At 38.8% G+C, this 22515-nt stretch overlaps 1 protein-coding gene and 1 pseudogene across 1 annotated transcript in view; one reads left to right on the top strand and one right to left on the bottom strand.

The window, feature by feature from the left end:
• AR (androgen receptor) overlaps positions 1-22515 on the bottom strand; it is a 182429-nt gene that overhangs the window by 117938 nt on the left and 41976 nt on the right. The gene's annotated exons all lie outside the window — the stretch shown is intronic.
• LOC118533914 (large ribosomal subunit protein uL15 pseudogene) lies at positions 2815-12888 on the top strand (annotated as a pseudogene).

Below are 22515 nucleotides of genomic sequence, written 5' to 3' on the forward strand. Positions count from 1 at the left end.
TAATCAAGTCAGTCAATAACGCTTTTCTTTAAATGATTTTAATCTTCTTTGCCAAGAGCAAAGAGATAAAGAACCAGGCACTTCCTAATCGTCTTGTCCTCAAAAATAGCTCTTTGAAAACATGATAGGGTCCATGAAAACCAAAAGCCAGAGCATCTTAAGCTGGTTCCACTTTAGCTAAAATAAAAGAGAGTGGAGAGAGAATAACTAGCTAGGAACATACTTCTGTTAATGAAATAAAAAAACAGGACAGAAGGATCTGAAGGCCTCTAAATCTTAGAATTTTGAGGGTAAGGGTCAGAACTGCTCTAATTTCTCACTTCTATCCTCCATTTCATAGATACCAAAGGCACAATTTTCATATGACTAACTTCCACTGGAAGCAGCAAACTGTGGTGGGGTCTGCCTGCTAGGTTGTTTCCACTGACCACAAGCAATATAAAACTTGATTTACATATCACACCTGGTTTCATGGTGATGGCTGACCTTTGAAAAACCTGTGGCCCTCCTGGGCATAGAACTTGAAGATTGGTTTGTCTGGCCAATTTGTTTTTTTTTATTTTTATTTTTTTAAATTTTATTATGTTATGTCAGTCACCATACAATACATCATTAGTTTTTGATGTAGTGATCCATGATCCATTGTTTTCGTATAACACCCAGTGCTCCATGCAATACATGCCCTCCTTAATACCCATCACCAGGCTAACCCATCCTCCCACCCCCCTCCCCTCTAAAACCCTGTTTGTTTCTCAGAGTCCATAGTCTCTCATGGTTCATCTCTCCCTCCGATTTCCCTCCCTTCATTTATCCCTTCCTTCTCCTAATGTCCTCCATGCTATTCCTTACCTTCCACAAATAAGTGAAACCATATGGTAATTGACGTTCTCTGCTTGACTTATTTCACTTAACATAATCTCCTCCAGTCCCATCCATGTTGATGTAAAAGTTGGGTATTCATCCTTTCTGATGGTGTCTGGCCAATTTGAATAAAAGGAAATTTGGGGTTTTTGTTGGATCTGGAGGCCTGTCCCCAAATTCAGCATGTACATCGGCAAAATAACTGGATGTGAGCATAAGGCTAGTGACAACTCGGGTAAAATGGGTGTTCTTTCAGTCCTGAGCCAAAATTTGACAGGGAGAAGTCAATGCATAGAACCTTTTGATCCCATTTGATTCTGTTACATGTAGGAATCCAGCCTGTGGAAATTAAATGGAGGTTTATCTGCACAGTTCTGAATGAGTACATGAGTCACCATGGAGAGAGAACATCTGGATGCAGAATGAATTGTTCTCTTTTATTATTTTTATTAATACTTAACATTTGAATCACACTTTAAAGTTAACAAAATGATTTCCAATCCATTACTGCATTTAATACTCATAACAACTCTGTGAAGTAGGTACAATACTGAGAACATTAAATAACAGCTGCCTCTAGAACCAATATTTGTATAGCACATTGTCTTTCATGGGTATTAGCTCAATTGCTCTCTACAACTCTAGGAAGTAGCCAAAATGTTTCAAATTCCTATTTTATAGTTATGGAAACTGAGGTTCAAAGAAGAGCAAGTTCCCTATGGATTCACAACTAATTATGCAGTAGCACCAGGGCCTGAATCCTAGTATTCTAGTTCTAAGCTTCAAGGTCTTTCAAAACACTATGTAGTCTCTTTGTATTGATATATATTAACAATATGCACAAAGAGCCAATAGAAGGCCTGGACTCTTTCATTCAAATTTTTGTGTATTTGCAATCCCTAGAACCACCTAATAAACATACTGCTCATCCTTTTCTGTCATGGCCTTTTTTCCCTGCAATAGCCTCCTTAATGCTCTCCCTACTTCTAGGTTCACCACTTTGCATATATCACTCCCAAAGTCATCATTATAAAATACAAACCTTGTGGATCATACCTCTGCTTAAAATCCTCTAAGGACAAACAAACTAATGGCTAACAAGTTTTAATGGGGAAAAATAAAACTGGAGATGGCAATACTCATTTCATATACAGTGTCTGGTATATAAGAAGTGCTCATTATATAGCAAATTATTATTTTAAATCCTTCTAAGACTGTTCACAGGACAAAGTTCAAAAGCTTCAGGATGACATTCAAGGCTCTTCATAACCTAATACCTAATATTACCAACTATGTGCATTCTGCTTAAGCAACACTGGATTATTTGCCATTCCCTCAAACTCAATGTGCTAGCATGCTTCTGTGCTAGTCCCTTTGTCTGGAGTGCCTTTCTTTCCTTAACTTGACCTCTTCTGAGAACATTCCATTTTTTTTTCCTCAGAATTAACCACACTTTCAGAATTTTATATCCACTATGCTATGACATCTTTTAAAATAGCAATTTGCTTATATGTTTGTGTTCCCTGTTAGACGACAAACACCTAGAGGAAAGAAATTCGTGTCTCTTCTGTTAACAGAATGCTTAGCACAGTGCCTGGCACAAAGCAAGTTTTAACATATGCTGACTGGATTAATTCACTTCAATGAAAGGGTACCAATTATGTTACCTGAAAACCAGAATATCGCATATCCAGTTTGGGGCAAATACAAACCGATAAACCTTAGATTTGATGTTCTTGTCCAGTTCCTGAACAGACAGATGGAAGGAAATCATATGGTTTCCCTGAGCTACCCTTGTGCTGCTTAGCAGCCATGAAGATAAGAAGGGAAAAACTGCTTTTCTCAAACAAATAAAAAGGCCAGATGACCATTTCATAGGCTGCAGAGTGGCTATAAAACAAAATGGCAAATCACTAAACAAATGCTTTCTCATAGAGAACACTCCAGGGTAGAATGAACATACATGTACACCAAACTGGTCCTTCAGAGTCTGTCCACAATGAAAGTGGAACTATCCAAGCAAAAAGGGTGAGTCATCCCACAACCATGCACATATCTCCTCAAAACTACCAGGTGATTAACATAACATAATAAAATTAAAAAATAAAAAAAAAAAAACTACCAGGCAATTCCAACAGAGTCCTCTGTAATACAGGCCACTTGGAGAGTCCTTTGGGAATGTCTAAGGCTGAGACCTTAGTGCTTTCCAGTGTACTGAGATTCCTAATGAACTCATTCCCAGAAAAGGAAGTGCTTTCTTAATTATTTTTGGATTTCACTTAACCAGGTCCAGACCATAAAATTTCCTTTCTCACACTGGTCACTGAAAGATCAAAGTGAAGGGGACAGTTTCAAGGAAGCCATGAGACTCAACTCTGTAACATTTCAAAAAACATTCACCAGGCCAAGCCCCCTCCTTTGGAGACACACAATGGTGGCCTGCAGTGAAAACTACCATACTACCAGAATAAAAGCTTCACAGAAGAAAGAAAAATGCAAATAAGTTTTTTCAATTTCCTTTATAAGGAACAAATTTTTTCAAGCAGTGGTTGAGTATGCTAATATTAAAGTTAATTTGGTGTGATCTTGTCATAGTCACACACAAGTTGTGCAGAACCAAGAGAGAATTTTCAACAACAATAGGGAGCTCTAGTTTCATTCTTTAAGTTAATGGTCTAGGCTGGTAATTATCAACCAGGGTGTATGAAGGGATATATCCGAATTTCTAGGAGGTGTCATTCAGAGAAACATATTCAATACCATCTTTCATTATTCTGGCACAATGACTAATTTACTTGAGGATTTCAAACACCACATAAAAATAAATAAACGAATAATTTTATGTTAATTGAAAAATGATCCATGCTTATTAGAAATATCAACTCCTGAGCCTCAGTAAATCTGAAGTAGCCCATGAATCTGCACTTGCAACAGGTACCTAAGAGGACTCTATATAGGTGGTCCTGGGTTCACATGTTGAAAATCCTGCCCTGGACTATCTGGGAAACCACCCAAATCCCTATGCTGTAAGTGCTACATATTTCCCAATAGATCATGCTATACACACCAGGAACCAGAAAGAGGGACAAACAGAAAGTTAGCAAATCTTTAGAACAGACTCATAACAAACAAATGTGGATTTCAAAAGCTACCTTCAGGCATTGTGAGATGGAGTCACTCTATTCTCTCAGAGGACAATGAGTATGTAGAATGTGGTGATGCCTGGTGAACTCACCCAAACCTCTAAGGCCTCTCCTTGGAGCAGGTGAGTGCTGGTGGCTCACGGAGCCCACTGCAGTAACCTTGCCTAATCTGTTCCCCACTTATATTCCTAGAAGCAGCACGTGTGCACACACACACTTACATCTCACCCCAACTCCTAGCCTTCAATCAAAGAGCAGCTGCAAGGTGGACAGGAGTGCTGCTCCTGTCACATCACATATAAAAGAGCTTTTTCCTGACTTTTTTGTTGTTGTTGTTATCCACCATCTCATGAGTGAACAATACTGGTTAAGCAAGAGCTCCACAGCCAGGCTATTTGGGTACTAATCCTGACTCTGTACTTCCTAGCTGTGGGACTTCTGTTGATCTCAGCACCTTACAAACATCTTGAGCCTTGCTTCCTTGACATACTATGTCCATTTTTCTCTGTGACTCCCCTAAAACATCATCCTTCCTGTCTTTTCCCAAAACCACTCTCCTACAGTTATGCCTCTGTCATCTCTCACTTTCTTTCCTTCCTAAAATGTCTCCCTATCTCCAGTCTCTGCCTCATCACTCTTCACACATCACCACCAACCCTTATCCACATTGCTGCCACAATTTTCTTTCTAAATTACAAATCTGGTAATTTCACCCTTCTGTGCAGAAACACATAATAATGTCCAAACTCCTTAACCTAGAACTCAAAAGTTTCTTATGATCTGGCCCCAAGCTATTCTTTCAAACTCATTTCCTATTACACTTAGGCATCCTACACTGCAGATATACTGAACTACTTGTTATTTGTTGATGTGGCCTTCTAGATTATCAACACCTTTGTTTGTGCTCTTCCCTCTAACTGGAATGCCTTTCTTTCTCGGTCTCCTGTTATTCAAATCCTAACTATTCTTCAAGGTCCAGTTCACAGGCAAGCTCCTCTGAACTCTTACCAAGCTTTATTTATTCATCTCAAGACATTAAGCACTTCTTATGTTGGAGTACAATTAATATGATCCCATATTTTCTCTCTTCTACTATATTATGTGTTACTAGAAGCCAAAGACCATGTCTGAACTTTTTTCCCCTTTGTAAAATCTACAGAGATACTACGGTGCTAGGTACAGAGTGAGTTCTCAATATGTATGTGATACAAATGGAACAGTTTTCCAACCTCCATATTTTCTCTGCTATAGTAGAATGGCAGGCATAAGGCCTGGGTATTCTAAGATCACACTGTGGGAAAGTCTACCTAGGGCCAAATTATATTTCTTTACTTTCTTATTTCTGTGTGAAAAGGATTTTTATAGGTCCAGAAGAATAAAAATCATTAGTAGTAATACCACCAAAGTTAATAATACATGTCTCCTCTTACTGTAGAAGCCACATTTTACAACTACAGTTTCAAAGCAGTGTAGGTTACTTCCATTGTGACATGCAAAAGGAAACTGAGACATAAGAGATTTGATAAAGGGCTTCTCTTAGAGCACATGGTAAGTATATTCGTATCTTTACTGCTGCATAACAAACTGTCACAAACTTAGCAGCTTAAAATAACACTCATTTATTATCTCACAGTTCTGTAATTCAGAAGTCCTGGTGGGTTCAGTTAGGCTCTCTACTAAGGGTCTCACAAGGTCAAAATCAAGGTGTCAACCAGATTGATCCCTTATATGGAGGTACTGGGTGGAAGAATCCACTTCCAAGTTCACTGGTTGTTGACAGAATTCATTTCTTTTGTAGCTCTAGGTGTGAGGTCCCCATTTTCTTGCTGACTAGTCAGGTGGGGCTCCCTCTATCTTCAAGTCAGTATTGGCACATCAAATCCCTCTCAAGCTTCAAATTTTCTATTCTGTTACCAGGTGACAAAATGTCTCAACTTTTGAGGAGCTTTGTGTGATCAAACACCTCTTAAAGTCAACCATGCCATATAACATAACCTAGTCATGGGAATGATGTATTATTATAATGATATGTTATATAATGATATATTCACAGGTTCTACCCACACTCAAAGGTAGGTTATCATACAAGGACAAGGATCACTGGGGTAATTTTAAAATTATACTTACTACAGTAAGTTATTACTGAAGCTAGGATTTTATCTATGTGGGGGGAGACTTTAAACATTCTGAAGTCAAAATTCTATCTGGGTAACATACTATTGTATTAAAATGGACTGACCTATAGATAATTTAGCTCGTTATTCTGAAACAGAAAGATAAAATGTGAAAATGTGAAATTATCCTTTCTAATTATAAAGTATTTATGGTCATGTAAAAGGTCTAGAAAAAATTTTAAAGAGATCATGGTCCTATGTCCAACTTAATTTATTGCCATATTTTTCAGGACACATTACTATGGTCAAGCCATAACTGCAAAAGGGAATTTGACATTGGAGTGAATATTAGTACAGGTAGCTCACTAAAATTGAAAAGCAAGAGACTGAATTAGGTCCTCCACTGACTTGTGTGACTCTGAGCAAGTCTCTTCCCCTCTGTGGGCCTCAGTTCACCCAACTGTAAAACGAGAGGATTGGATTGAATTATCTACAAGCTCCCATTCATTTGAAACAGTCCAAGTTTCTACTTCTCATTCATGTCTCTGTATTATCCTTCTGGGTTAAAGATAAACCTTTCAAGAATTTATGCTTGCTGATAGGACCTGAAAAAAGTGAAACCAATGTAGTAGTCAAGCCCATAGAATTTGAATCTGAAAAAGACCTTTGTTTTTATAGTTATCTGCAGGCCTATAAAGAATAAAATAATAAATCTAAAAGTACCTACTATACAGTGAGATTCAAGAACCCCTTCTTTCTGAACTATTATTATACAACTACATTGTTGACTGCCTACTCTGTACTTAGTATTTCCCACTGCAAGGGGATTTCAAGCATCAGAAGACAGACTGACTTGAGTATAGGGCATTTAAGTTTCTTTCAACCCTGAAATCCTAAGATATAAATTTTAAGATACAAGATACATAGTGTTTACTATCAATCAACTTATAGCTGTACTGGAGAGAGAGGGAATTATTTGGGAAGTAAAAGGGCCAAAAATGTGTTTTTCTTCCTCAGTTTATGAATAAACAACAACAACAAAGTACACACTGTTAGCTGCTGCGTAAGCCCTTATCCCATGTGTTTTCTTGATGATCTTGATGAAATCATCCATTTATTTTAAAAGCACAAAAAATTTACACTTGAAACTTCAAATAACTAAAAAATATAAAAGTACATCTTTCTACCAAAAAAAAAAATATGTGTATATGTGCTGTTAGAAAAATCATCAGAAAGAACTAAGTACAATTTGTTGAAGATCTTCTTTTTCAAGTGACCATTGCTGAACTAACACATATGTCCCCAAAATACCCAATTTAATTGGAGATGGTTTCCTTGTAATCACTTTTGTTTTGTTTAAAACTTGTAGTGACCAGCTCTATTATATCTGAATTTTAAAATAATTTTCTAAAAAAAAAATTGAGGGGCGCCTGAGTGGCTCAGTTGTTAAGCGTCTGCCTTCAGCTCAGGTCATGATCCCAGGGTCCTGGGATCGAGCCCTGCATCGGGCTCCCTGCTTGGCGGGAAGCCTGCTTCTCCCTCTCCCACTCCCCCTGCTTGTGTTCCTGCTCTCACTATCTCTCTGTCAAATAAATAAATAAAATCTTTTAAAAAAATAAAAAATAAAAAAAATTGAAAAAGTAATTCATAATCACCGTTTTAAAAAAAAATCAAATAATGCAGGGTGTATAAGGTAAACACTGAGACCCAACTGTCCTCAATCTTACTCAGGAGGATCCATTTTTATCAACTTGAGGTATATTCTGCCACCAGTTTTTCTATGCACATATAAACACATGCATATATGTACATTCAAATGTAGTGATTTTCTTTTTACAAAACTCAGACAATACATGTTGATTTCAAATTTGCTTTTTTGACTCAACAATATAGAATGTCAGCATATGCATACCTTCCTGATTTAATGGCTGCATAGTATTTCATATTATGAGTATACCACAATTTATATAACAATTTTCCTGGCAATGATATGTAAAAATCATAAATTTGGAACAAATAAAATAAATAAAACCAATTAATCATTCAGATTTATCTTTTAGCTTCAAATGTATTTTGAGATAAATTAATCAGTATTGTGAAATCTCTAAACCCAAAATCTACATGTATTTCTAGGTAGTAAAAATTACCCTTAAAACTATATTCATTTGTCAAATAGTAAACTTCATGGATTTCTATTATTTGTACTGTGGAATAAATATTTACTGAACACCTGTTTGGTGCCAGGCACTGGGCTAAACACAGGAGGAGAACACCTGTTTGGTGCCAGGCACTGGGCTAAACACAGGAGGAGAGGGACAGTTACAAGTTCAAAAATTAATAAAATACCTATCTCCTTCCTCAAGAATCTTACATCTCAGTAACTGGAAGACAAGTATAGGCTGTAATATCCAAACACAACATTGGTGATTTAAAAATTGCCCAAAATGGACTTTCTGAACTAAGTGACCCGAATCCAGTTTCTTAACCAGCCTCTTAAATCAATCCCGTTCTCAGGGTCAGATTTCAGTCGTGAGCTCACTATGCCATGAATCTATTCACTGAGCATGCTACATTTTTCATGTAGCAAAAGAACAAAATGGTCCCCCACTGTCCTGTACTCTTATGGATGAGTAGATAGTCTACACTGCCAAAATACAGTATCTATATAGCAACATTACCTACATAGAGTCACCAAAGCCACAAACAGGTAAAAAGTAGACTATATAGGAGTAAGTAATGCCACAGATACTACCTTCCTGTTTAAGTAGCCTTCTTCCCCCTCTTCTCGAATTAATACCTACTTCTGTTCTATTTGAGTACCTTCTTCTGGATAATTTCCTCCACCCCCCACTCCCTCTCTCACATTTCTATTTGAACCTGTGACATTTCATGTGTTCCACAATCACATGTGGCTAGTGGCTACATATTGGACAGCATGGATCTAGACTGAGCTCTCGGAGACCAAGGATTCTACTCTGCTCATTACACAGTGAGGCACTCAGGAAATGGTTGGTAAGTAAATTACCATCATGCTTGTCTTAGGATCACAAGAGGACATTCTTTGCTTCAAACTTCGCCTTGAGAAAGAAAAAAAAAAGGGGGGGGGAACTGAGGTGAGAGAGGGGATGAGGACAGCTCCATTAGAGCCAAATAATTCCATATTACTAAAATAATATTTGAACTAATGTTCTATGGTAAACTGGTACCCTTATTATAGGTAAACTCAGCAAAGAGCCAAAGATTACTTTTCTAATCAGAATAAAAACTAATTGCTACAAAGTGCTGCAAAAAAGCAGTAACAGGCGCTTCTTCAAGCCGTGGATTGTCAGCACTTTTTGTACTGCTCTCCCAATGGCCCACTCATATCAGTTCTTTCCTCATCTTTACTTGTGGTAGTACAAGGCACTTTTCACGTCCATTATCTCCTTTAGTTCTCACGACCCTGAGAGATAATTACAATTATTATCCTCATCTCAAAGATGAATAACCTAAGCCTCACAGAGGGGAAGTGACTTGCCCAAGGCCATAAACACTATAGTAGTAAAGGCAATTAGGACTTCAAAATCTTGTCCAAGCGTTCTGTGCCTGCAATAGTGTATTTACCACAAGTGTATCTGGTCTAAGATTATTTTATCCAGAAGGAATGCACACTACAAAATGGCAGTTGGATAGCTCTATTTCTCCTCTTCCAGCCAGCCCTGCTGAAACACATCTATCTGTAAATCAAGGGATGCCTACAGTGTCTATGCCATAACTAGCAAAAAAACTCTCTGTAGAAAGGATAGGGCACGTACTCACCTGGAAAACAGTTACCAGGGCAGTGAGCAGATAGTTATAGGCCATTATGAGCCAACTGTTCTGTATTGGGTATTAATAGGAATCTGGAAAGCCTGAGTGCCAGCTTTTGTGAAAGGGGCCAAAGATGAAACTAGAATGCAGCAAATAAGAGAAGTGCTCAGACTGTTGTAAAAGAGGTCAAGAGGTTAGTTTCTGGTGATCTGTGGATTTCAGTGTGCTCTTACTACAAGTATATAATGCAATTCTTCATTTAGTTATGCTCCCCAAGGATGAAAAGGAGAGCAAATGGAGATACCAAGCAGGGTCATGGGAACTTAGGGCATGTTCAAAGGCAGGGATGGGCAAACTATGGTCTGTATGCCATATCCAGCCTGCTACCGTTTTGTGTAAAGTTGTATCGGAATACAGCCATACCCATTTATTTATGTACTGTCTGTAGCTGCTTTTGTCTTACAACAGCGAAGTTGAGCAGTTGTGACAGACCACAGGGCTCACAAAGCCTAAAATATTTACTATCTGGGCTACTGCAGAGAAAGTTTGCTGATCCTTGCTCAAGAGAGGTTACAGAAACATTTCCTACACTTCAGTGAAATGACTTTTTGAAGAAGTTTCCACACTAAGCAAACTACTTCCTCGCTATGTAATTTAGGGCCAGTCTGTTCCTCTGTTTCTCTCCATGTAAGATGGGTATGATGTGGCTGTAAGGCATCGTATAAAACCTAACTACTGTTTCAGTGCACAGAACAATGCTTGGCACACGGTACCCAGAGAGAGAGAACCAGAACAACTACTCCTCTTAAAGGAATCCTTACTTTTCAGTACAAATTAGGGACCACTTTATTGTTTGAACTGCCTGAAAAAAGATCTTCGCATAACGCTTTTCAAGTGAGATTGTTGCAGGAATGACACAACCAGTTTCACTAGAGAAACAGCATGTAATGTGTGGTGCTCACTAATCTATGTATGTTTAAAGTGTGTGAAGATCATGTTGGCATGATAATCCAACTATCCATCTGACTAGTTTCTTACAGGGTTGTGTGGGAGAACTGAATACACATAGTGTAAACACAGTCAGAATCTCCAAAGCAAAAATATGCTTAAAGTGTGTTTTTTGTTTAAAATTGCATACGGAGGCCATGGTAGATTTTTAAACCATTTTAAAAATCCAATATTCAAGCTACTTCGTCTGAGCTGCTGACAGGCCATCCAGAGTGTGAGAAAGACCTGGAAACTTCAGGGCCATGGGAGCCACGGTCACAGCCCCACAGGCAAGCACCAGAAGCACCCAGGAGGCCAGGATAATGCTGGTGGCATGCATCACCACAGGATCAATGTCAACAAATACCATCCAGGTTACTTTGAAAAAGTTGGTCTGAGGCATTACCACTTAAAGAGAAACCAGAGCTTCTGCCCAACAGTCAACCTTGATAAACTGTGGACCTTGGTCAGTGAGCAGACACAGGTAAATGCTGCCCAAAATAAGACTGGAGCTGCTCCCAACATTGATGTGGTGCGATCAGACTACTACAAAGTTTTGGGAAAGGGAAAGCTCCCCAAATGGCCTGTCATGGTGAAGAACAAATTCTTCAGTAGAAGAGCTGAGGAGAAGATTAAGGGTGTGGCTGGGCAGGGTGGGGGGAGGCTGTGTCCTGGTAGCTTTAAGTCACCTGGAGGGAAGTTCATTAAATGCTAACAAGCACTTTTCAAAAAAAAAAAAAAAAAAAACAGATATTAAAAATAATCTAAAATAAAACTTTTAATTTCAACTGCTTTGTGTAAAATCGATCTTTAAATATTTTTAAGAAATACATATATTTATTTAATTCAAAAGTAAAAATTAATTGACCTGAAACTAATACAATATTATGCTAACTATACTGGAATTAACATTAAAAAACTTAAAAAGAGATTTAAAAAATTAAACGAAGCAAAAGCAAAGTACATAAATTCATTATCTAGAATGTTACACACACACAAAAGTGGAGTCACCAAGGAAACTCTCTCCCTGATAGGAAAGAGAACATCATGAGGTTTCATAGGTCTATAAGCTTTTGATGCTACATAATTCTTTGAGGATTATGTAATTCAATCTCTCATTTTGCAAGGAGGAGCCTGAGGCCCAAAGAAATGTTAAATGACTTGGTAGTTAGTGGTGGAGTTAAGACTAGATTCCAAGTTTCCTGGATTCCATTATCCCAGGGTTTCTCAATCTCCACACTACTTTGACTTTGTTGTGGGTGCCTGTTTTGTGTATTATAAAATGTTTAACAGCATCTTTGACCTCTACCCTAGATGTTAGAAGCACTTTCCCCACCTCAGTTGTAACAAAAATGTCTCTAGACTTTTGGTTACAAAAGTCCAGGAGGAGAAGGGCAAAACTGACCTCAGTGAGAACCACTGAGCTATATTATGCTAGTAGTAATTTTTCCCCAGGTTTATTTAGATATAACTGACGGACATACAACACTGCATATGCTTAAAGTGCACAACCGATGATTTTGATACATTATATATATTATGAAATGATTACTACAGTAGGGTGAGTTAACACCTCCATCACCTCACATAAAAAATATATATATTTGTGATGAAACATAAGATCTACTCTCTTAGTAACTTTCAAGTATATAATACGGTATTGTTAATTATAGTCACCATGCTGTACATTAGATCCCCAGAACTTATTCAACTTATACCTAAAAATTTGTACCCTCTGAACATCTACCCATTTCTCCCAGCCACTGGTAATCACCATTCTACTGTTTCTATGAGTTCAACTTTTTTAGGTTCCACATATAACTGAGATCATAGAGTATTTGTCTTTCTCTGTCTGACTGATCTAACTTATGCTGGTAGTAACTTAGTACTGTTTTATTACTCGTCTTTATGTTTTGAAGAAAAAGAAGAGACATGAAAAAAAAACGAGTACTCAAAGCAAAACAAGGAAGAGTGAAGGTTCTCCAGATCCTTAGGATTAGTAAAGCACAAGAAAATACAAGATTTTATACACAGTAATTAAAATAAAGTCTTTCACTGTTTGAGTTCAAGTAAATGATGAAACAATCACCAAATCCCCTGTGAAATCCATCACCAAATCAGAAATTTCATGACCTAGTGAAGTCAAGAGTTCTTCTTGTTAATTTTGTGAATTCCATGAGAAACATACAATAAAATAATAAACAAAAAAAGATCATTTAGATGTGAAATAATCTTTATCTGAGTTAGACTGAAGTATGAAGATAGCTTTACAAAACTAAGATTATACCTTCCATCATACATTATTTAGATACTATGGTCTCATAACTTTTCTATAATTGTTTTTAAAGCAGGCAGTGGCAGACCATGATTGTTTTTCAAGCTCATTTTATTGCTAAATTTTTCAATAATCAGTATGACGGTTTTGTAAATCTTTAATTACTACAGAAAAGCTAGCTGTGACACAGCATTCATCAACAATCCTTTCACGGGGGCGCCTGGGTGGCTCAGTCGTTAAGCGTCTGCTTTCAGCTCAGGTCATGATCCCAGGGTCCTGGGATCGAGCCCCGCATTGGGCTCCCTGCTCCGCGGGGCGCCTGCTTCTCCCTCTCCCACTCCCCCTGCTTGTGTTCCCTCTCTCGCTGTGTCTCTGTCAAATAAATAAATAATCTTTAAAAAAAAAAAAATCCTTTCACGATACTTTCTTAAATGTTCACGCTAAGACCTTTCAAGTAACTGGTTTGCTCAGAATGCTTTGAGAGAGGGAAGTTTAAGCACTGGTGAGGCTCACTTTAATTTAGCAGATATTCTAGTCTAAATCAAAGCCACAACTTGTGCAGATCTGAAATGGTAACGGTCTTCTTTTGGAATCTATTTCATTCTATATTGGGAAACTATGTAGGAGTTGAAAAAGTAGGGAAGATTTTCATTTCTTAATCATCAAGAGGTAGGAAGAGGAAGCTGAAGACTGAACTGGTCCCATAAGCCAACATTCTAAGTTTTTCACATTGATTTGGTTTAAAGTTTATGTAGTGATTTTTTGTTGTTGCTGTAGTTGTTTAAAAAACCCCTACTGTAAAGTTTTTGTTTGGTCTGATTTATTACTTACCTGGTTAAAACATTTACGTTTGTTGTTCAAGATAATTTTTTTTCATTTTCATTAAATAAATATATTATAAAGACCTGCTTGTTGGTGGGAGCTGTCGTTTATTACATATATAATGGCAAAACAACTCCAATTATACATATTTTGTCCATTACATTGGAAATACTTGTCTTCCGAAAGCTTAACAAAGATCTAAAATAAATCATTCCTCAGTTCTCTCTGATTAAAGGTTTTTGATGCCTGGAGTTAAGTGACTAAGTAGAAGCAGTCACCTTTCTGAGAAATTAGTATGAAAAAATTACCTACTGCTTTAATGTATTATGTGCTTCCTAAAATTAAAATCACCTATCTATGAGATGCAAAAATATGTTCAATGTTATAAAGACATTAGTTCACTTTTTGAGGAAAAAAAACATTTATAACTAAGGAAAAATCCATGTGAATATGCCATTGCTTTATGAAATGGTTTAACATTCTGTTGCCTAACAAAACAGTCTGGATCGTTAAAAAAATCAGATTACCAAAAAGTTCACTTAAGGAAAACTTACTACTGGAACCATTTATGGGAGACCCAAAGCTACCAATCTAAGAAGTTTAGAAGTTCAGAAATTTAGGTAAGGCAAAGAATCTAGAGAATAAGATAAAGATAAAGGTCTATTTCAGAAAGATGACTCGGGCTTCAATAAAAAAGTAAAAAAAGCTCAAAAGAAATAATATACGAAGTAGACTGTCTAGGGGAGTTTAAGATGCTCTGCCTTTGAAGATGTAAGGTGAGAAGTAAAACAATACTCTTAACAGTGATGAAACACTGGAACTTTGATTCCTAAGTCAGCTGGGAACTGACTGAAGTAGACAGAGTTATAGCATTTTCAAAGTAAAAGAGTTATACTGTAGACTTTTTGGGTAGTTATGTGATATTCTTTTTCCTTGGCACTACTTTGTTGTTGTTGTTGTTGTTAATAGAAATGCTAGTGTGCCATTTCATCTGGTTTTCTTAGTTTTCTACTTCTTCACATTGTTGTTATGAAGACAAGAGGCACCAGTTAGTATTGACTCAATGAAACAGTTTGTATAGTAATTATTCTCTTTAGGACATGCTCAAAGCTTTACCGTGATAAGAATATCATGAAAATCTTTATAAGTAGTTGATACTGGCATCATTTAAACAGATTCATCTTTAGTCTTACCCATTATACCTACTAGATTAAAAAAAAAGTTTTCCCAGGGCGCCTGGGTGGCTCAGTCAGTTAAGTGTCTGACTCTTGATTTCTGCTCAGGTCATGATCTCAGGGTTGTGAGATGGAGCCCTGCCTAAGGCTCTGTGCTGGATGTGGAGCCTGCTTAAGATTCTCTCTCTCCCTGTCCTTCTGTCCCTCCCCCCCTTAAAAAAAGTTTTACCTAAGAATATTGCTAAAACAAGAAAAGAACTCAACAGGAACCATGATGAGATATGCAATCAATGTATTTTGTAATCACTAAAGAATGCCAACTGTATGAAGGGAAGCACATTTCCTCTATTAGAATTATGTTTTTATACAGTTGCTAGAAAGGCAAATGTATATAAATCCAAATGTATTTGAAATGTATCCAGGGAGCTTCCTATTTGAAGGGAATCTTATTCAAAATCCTTTAAGGAAATAAAAGTGAGAATAATGGCTCCCTAATTAATCCTTTGTATAAATCTGGATTTTCCTATATCGTATTTGCTTAGAGTAGTAAATACCTGTGGAGTTTACACTCCTTCTTGTTTACCCCATGTCTTTGCCAGCTCCAACCTGCATTGGTGGCTGCAGTTAGTGGACACAGATCCCCACATCTCCACATAAACCTAAAGTGGCTGCTTTCAATGAACAACCAAACCACAAGTTCCTTATTAATAAACCTATCTATAGTCTGTCAAATGGAACAGTAGGGTTTCTCGGGGCTCTACGTCAGCAAAGCATCACTCTTGAATCCATCACCTTAGTTTCATATTTAGATATGATATGGTGTTTTAAAGATTTTATTTATTTATTTGAGAGAGAGCGAGCGAGCACAAGCACGGGTGGGGTGGGACAGAGGAAGAGAGAGAGAATCTCAAGCAGACTCCCTGCTGAGCATGGAGCCTGAAGCAGGGCTCCATCTCACAACCTTGAGATCATGACCTGAGCCAAAATCAAGAGTTGGCCACTTACCTGACTGAGCCATCCAGGTGCCCCATGACATTGTGTTTTAAATTCAGGATATATATCCTAGCTTAATTATGCCTCTTCCCAAATCCTCTACCTCTGTAAAGAGAATCACCACCCAAGTGAAGAAAATACTCCCACTTTTCCCAGCACAATTTATTGAAGAGACTGCCTTTTTTCCATTGGATATTTCTCCCTGATTTGTCAAAGATTAGTTGACCATAGAGTTGAGGGTCCATTTCTGGGCTCTCTATTCTGTTCCATTGATCTATGTGTCTGTTTTTGTGCCAGTACCATGCTGTCTTGATGATCACAGCTTTGTAATATAGCTTGAAGTCCAGCAATGTGAAGCCACTGACATTGGTTTTATTTTCAACATTCCCTTGGTGATTTTGGGTCTTTTCTGGACAGCTACATAAAGAAGAATGAAACTGGAGCATTCTCTCACACCATACCAAAAGATAAACCCAAAATGGATGAAAGACCTCAATGTGAGACAGGAATCCATCAAAATCCTAGAGGAGAACATAGGCAGTAACCTCTTCGACATTGGCCACAGCAACTTCTTTCAAGACACGTCTCCAAAAGCAAGGGAAACAAAAGCAAAAAATGAACTTTTGGGACTTCATCAAGATAAAAAACTTCTGCACAGCAAAGGAAACAGTCAACAAAACTAAGAGGCAACCCACGGAATGGGAGAAGATATTTGGAAATGACATTACAGATAAAGGGCTGGTATCCAAGATCTATAAAGAACTTCTCAAACACAACACCCAAAAAAACAAATAACCCAGTCAACAAGTGGGCAGAAGACATGAACAGATGCTTCTCCAAAGAAGATATACAAATGGCTAACAGACACATGAAAAAATGTTCCATATCACTAGCCATCCAAGAAATACAAATCAAAACCACAATGAGATGCCACATTACAGCAGTTAGAATGGCAAAAATTAACAAGGCAGGAAACAACAAACGAGGATGTGGAGAAAGAGGAACCCTCTTACATTGTTGGTGGGAATGCAAGCTGGTACAGCCACTCTGCAAAACAGTATGGAGGTTCCTCAAAAAATTGAAAATAGAGCTACCCTATGACCCAGCAATTGCACTACTAGGTATTTCCCCCAAAGATACAGATGTAGTGAAAAGAAGGGGCACCTGCTCCCCAATGTTCATAGCAGCAATGTCCACAATAGCCAAACTGTGGGAGGAGCCGAGATGCCCTTCAACAGGTGAATGGATAAAGAAGATGTGGTTCATATATACAATGGAATATTACTCAGCCATCAGAAAGGATGAATATCCACCATTTGCATGGACATGGATGGAACTGGAGAGGATTATGCTAAGTGAAATAAGTCAAGCAGAGAAAGACAATTATCATATGGTTTCACTCATATGTGGAATATAAGGAATAGTACAGAGGACCACAGGGAAAGGGAGGGAAAACCTAATAGGAAGAAATCAGAGAGGGAAACAAACCATGAAAGACTCTGGACTCTGGGAAACAAAACCGAGGGTTACAGAAGGGAGAGGGGTGGGGGGATGGGGTAACTGGGGGATGGGTATTAAGGAGGGCATGTGATGTGATGATCACTGGGTGTTATACACAACTAATGAATCATTGAACACTACATCAAAAACTAATGATGTACCCAATGGTGGCTAAATGAACATAATAAAAAAAAAAAGAAAATACTCCCACTGAAGGTTCTTCCAGAGAGCTTTTTTGGGGATCATTTACAGGATTCCATGTCTTGCTTATTTAAGAGAAGAACCTATTTTACAAGTGGTGTCAGCAGTGGAAACAAAGGAGGGGGCAATGAAAACTCAGAGGAAAATTGGGTGGTGGCACTGCTGTGAAGTTGCCTTTCCAGTCATGGGTTTTCATCTCATGGTTCTTCCCAAGGTATCCATCCCATCAGGCCCCTTGGAGGATTTTATCTTTGGTTACTTAGTTCCAAGAGATAAATTTCCTTACCCATCTTCATATACTAGACACATATCCTCAGGGGCTTGCCTCCTCAGAAAGCCCTATTAAACCTTACTGAGGTTGCAGAGAGGGCACAGTGTTCACCAAGGGGCACAAACTACCCGCTCAAGCCCACCTTAAGGATTTAACTTTCACTTGCCATGGGAGCTGGAGAAGGGAACTAAGCCTGCTGTATCTGGCATCAAAAAGGAGTGCTTTATTCAAACATATATTCAGGACAAATCAAACTCTCCAATTTATGTCTCACATTCTAGCATGTGATAATTCTGTTACCTCTAAACTCACTTCTGTGTTTTTTTTTTAAGTTTTTTTATTATGTTATGTTATGTTAGTCACCATACAGTACATCATTAGTTTTTGATGTAGTGTGTTTTCTTTTATTTCACTTTCTTTTTTTTTCCTCAGCTTTGCAGAGACATGTATTCCGACCCTATTCTACTTTCTTACACCCACCCAGCCAGCAAAAATTTCCACCAAAGCATCCCACACTTGTTGGTGTCAACTGTGATAAGCTGACAGATCACTTTTCCAGGCCCAGAGCTGTGGTCCCAAATTGTGTTTCTAGTAGCATACTTGCCTCTTGCCCACAGCTCTGACTTTTTTCCTTCTCAGGTTAATTTCCTTCGGGCCCACTGCACATGCAGATACACATGGCTGGCCTAGAGTTTAATCTGATACCTGAAAGATACTCCCACATAAAATGCAGAAGCAGGAGAATTCTGGGATGAGTGTGAGGTTGCAAAAACAGCAAATCAAAGGTCACCATGACCATTACAGCCTTATTGTTACCCAAGGGGGGGGGGGAAACAGAACCCAGCCAATTTCTTGTCATTTGCATTTTACTATTTATTTGAACAATGGTCAGACACCAGAACTTAATGGAGGAACACTATCTCCAATTACACTTTAAGAGACATTATCAAGACTGATGAGTTCCAGATTTCTACTCTGACTTAAAAGATGATTTTCCTACTTGGGATACTCTGGAATGGCGGGAAGAAACATAGTTTATAAACCCTTAAACTGGAAGAGAGTTTAAAAAGTCTGTACATCCCTTTGTCCAGAATCACATCTAAATCATCCATGCTGTACATAAGGCAAGAAAACGGAAGTTTTGAGAGAATAGAGTATGAGAGAAAAATAAGAATAGCTTTTTATATCTTAATATCATTTCCCCATCTACAAAATGTTTCCCCATCGTTTATCTGACTTCTCTCCCTACTGAGGGGATTATTATTGTCATCATTTCCATTTCACAGAGTAAGAAAACTGAAACTCAAAAGAGGTTAAATCACATGTCTGATATCATTAAATGGTGTGTCCAGGCCTTGAACCCAGATCTTCACATGAGACGATCTGAGCAATTGCTATTACTGCAAAGTTATTCTTTGCCAGTGATATATATGACAATTCAAGGCTTTTGCTCTGAGTTCTAAGTTCTCTTTTCTGCTTAACCTTGAAAGGAAAAAAAAAAGCTTTCACTTCCTCCACCTCAACCTAGTCCTTGAATTTCTATGTTTTTTATGACCTAAACCAAACACCTGGCTCCATACCTGGCCAGGGGGAGCAATCATGAGGCTCTTGCTGATCATCAAACACCTGCAAAGAGGAAGGAAATGAAACAAGAAGAGAAAAGCATCAGAATTTTGGTAGTTTCGTAGCTGTGGCTTTAAAAAGTACAGAAATCAGGGGCGCCTGGGTGGCTCAGTCGTTAAGCATCTGCCTTCGGCTCAGGTCATGATCCCAGGGTCCTGGGATCGAGTCCCACATGGGCTCCCTGCTCGGCAGGAAGCCTGCTTCTCCCTCTCCCACTCCCCCTGCTTGTGTTCCTGCTCTCGCTCTCTCTCTGTCAAATAAATAAAATCTTGAAAAAAATAAAAAATAAAAAAAATAAAAAGTACAGAAATCAGCTGAAGGGGGGGAGGGAACAAAGGTTCCTCCTTTTAAAATATGAAACTTCAAATGAAGGTGCCAACCCCGATGTGTTCTAAGCTTCTCTATGGGACTATCAAATAGTCAATGAGCCAGGGCATGGCACCACCAGGCATGCTCCAGGATCAAGCTCCTGGGCTGGAAGCTCAGCTCCACCCCCCAGCTGTGTAAGCAAGGAAGGAAAAAGGAGAAACTGGCTGCTTGTATCCCACCACCTGAATACCAAAAACACAACTGCCATGTCTAATTTTAGGCTTCTCTCCCCTGAGAGCACTCCTATAATTCTCTTTTTAGAAAGGCCACAGGCAGTGAACTCTAGGAGGCAGATGGGAAGGTTGCAACCTACAGATCAAGTCTGCCTTCAAAATGTGTATCAGTGACAAACATTCCCCTGTGGGACCCCCAAGGGACACAAAAGTGAATACAACAGGAAAAGAGGACCCTACGGACAGTCAGAACAGAAGCCATTTAAGTCTCGTCTCAAATTGAAACCAATTAGAAGGCCGTGGGGAGGGGAGTTCATTTTTTTTTTTTTTTTTTTTTTTAACACACATAGTCTCTTTGCAAGGCCTTGAGCTGAAGTTTGGTCTGGCGTGGGGGAGTATGGAAATGAACAAGGTAACCTACAAATGGGGGAGTGCTGCTTACAAACATGGCAGGAGATAAGATACAAGCAAGGGAGTTCTTAAATACTTACTAACTTAGAGTTAAGCCCTTTTTGAGAGTTTACTGTGTGTGCCTGCCAAGCACAGAGAGATGAGCAAGACAGACTCAGCCCTTGCCTCGGTGAAACTTAGTGAAATAAAAATTTGAACAAGTAGTTACAAGTGTATTGAATGTTACTAAAGAGAAAGAAGCCCAGGGTGCTATTGCAGTTTTCATTTCCAAAACCTTCCTTGCTGTAAAAGAAATGGTGTGATGGTGAGGAATAAAGGTGGACAGAATAGGGATTGCCCTAAAATTACACACACCCTGGCTGACCTCTCCCTGAGAACATGCTGGAGATGAGAAGGGTGAACAAAAAGAAAGGTGGGGAAAAAACAGAAGGGGGAAAAAGAGGTGGAGGACAAAACCCAATCGTGAGGCCATGCCTATTTGGTCAATGTCCTGAGGCATCACCCTGGCTTGGCACCATCACATTCTGCTTTTTGATAGAGGCAAATTTGCCTGAGCTGGTTATTCAGGTGAAATTTGAAGAGCCAAGGGCACTTTCATAAAGGGTACATAGGGAAACTGCCAGCTAACATTCCCTCCCTCTCGGCTCTTCCAATAAAAACAGGCTTGATGATCCCCAGCTGGGCATGACTAATTGTGAAGTGTTGGGTGGTGGCTGCTGCACCGGCCCGTGTGGCCTCAGTGCTTGTCACACTGCCTTGCAAAGTGCTTTGGGATATCTTGACGACAGCAGATACCACCAATCACTCGGATTCTAGTCGATATAAATAAAGCCCAGTAAGTTTAAAGTGCTCCCCTTTTAAGAAAATGGTGTGGGGACAAGGGCAGCTTGGGAAATCTACTCCCCGGACAAGTCTGAGCCTGGTCTTTTCACCTTTGAGATGGATTTGGGTACAAGAGGCAGTGCAATGCATGACGCATATGTGGGCTCCAAGACCTGGAGTGAGCCTTCATATGAAGCGTGCAAAGAGGAATTGGGAGTGCGGGCCAGGAGATTGAGTAACAGCCTCTGATACCCTACAGAACATCCTGTACCTGCCCACTTTGGAAGCCCCCAGAATTAGGGGGGAGCAAAACATAGGGGGCCTTGGAAGAAAGAAAAATAGATAATTAGTTCTTTTAAGAGCTGTGGATTTCAGCATAGAGCAGTGGGATGACTTCTAAATGCATGCTTGTGGGTAACTAATGGCTGGGAGGACAGGGCTGGGGTGTAAAAAAGGAAAGAAGGAATATATATACTGAGTGACTTCTATGTCCCTGGTGCCGGATCTCATTTCCACTGTCACAACAATCAGGCAAGATGGGGTTTTTAAACTCCATTTCAAAGGATAGGAAAAGTGAAGTTCAGAGAAGTTAAATAATTTGTTTAGGGTCACACTGTGAGAGACTATAACCCAAATCTAACCAGTTCCAAAGTTCATTCTTTTTTCCATTATACCAGGCAGCCTTCCCAGTAGCATTCTAGTAGAATTCCCTATTATGCCAAATGTGATGATGCTCAAGAGTGTGTCTAAATCAGAAAATATTCTGGGACTCACAAATATTTTCAAAGATATTTTGGAAAATGTCCATCTATGTAGATGCAGTCACATTTAAAATCTATACTAGAGCCACCTATCACCAAGAAGTGTGTTTCTCAAATAGGCAACCCCACTTTGAAGTAAATTATCCAAACTTCATGGCTGTTTGTCTGCACTTGCCCTAGCCTGCCTTCCCCCTGGGAAGCATATGGGTAGCCAAACAAATGTAA

Source organism: Halichoerus grypus, chromosome X, assembly GCF_964656455.1.
Source record: "Halichoerus grypus chromosome X, mHalGry1.hap1.1, whole genome shotgun sequence".
NCBI classification, from domain to species: domain Eukaryota; kingdom Metazoa; phylum Chordata; class Mammalia; order Carnivora; family Phocidae; genus Halichoerus; species Halichoerus grypus.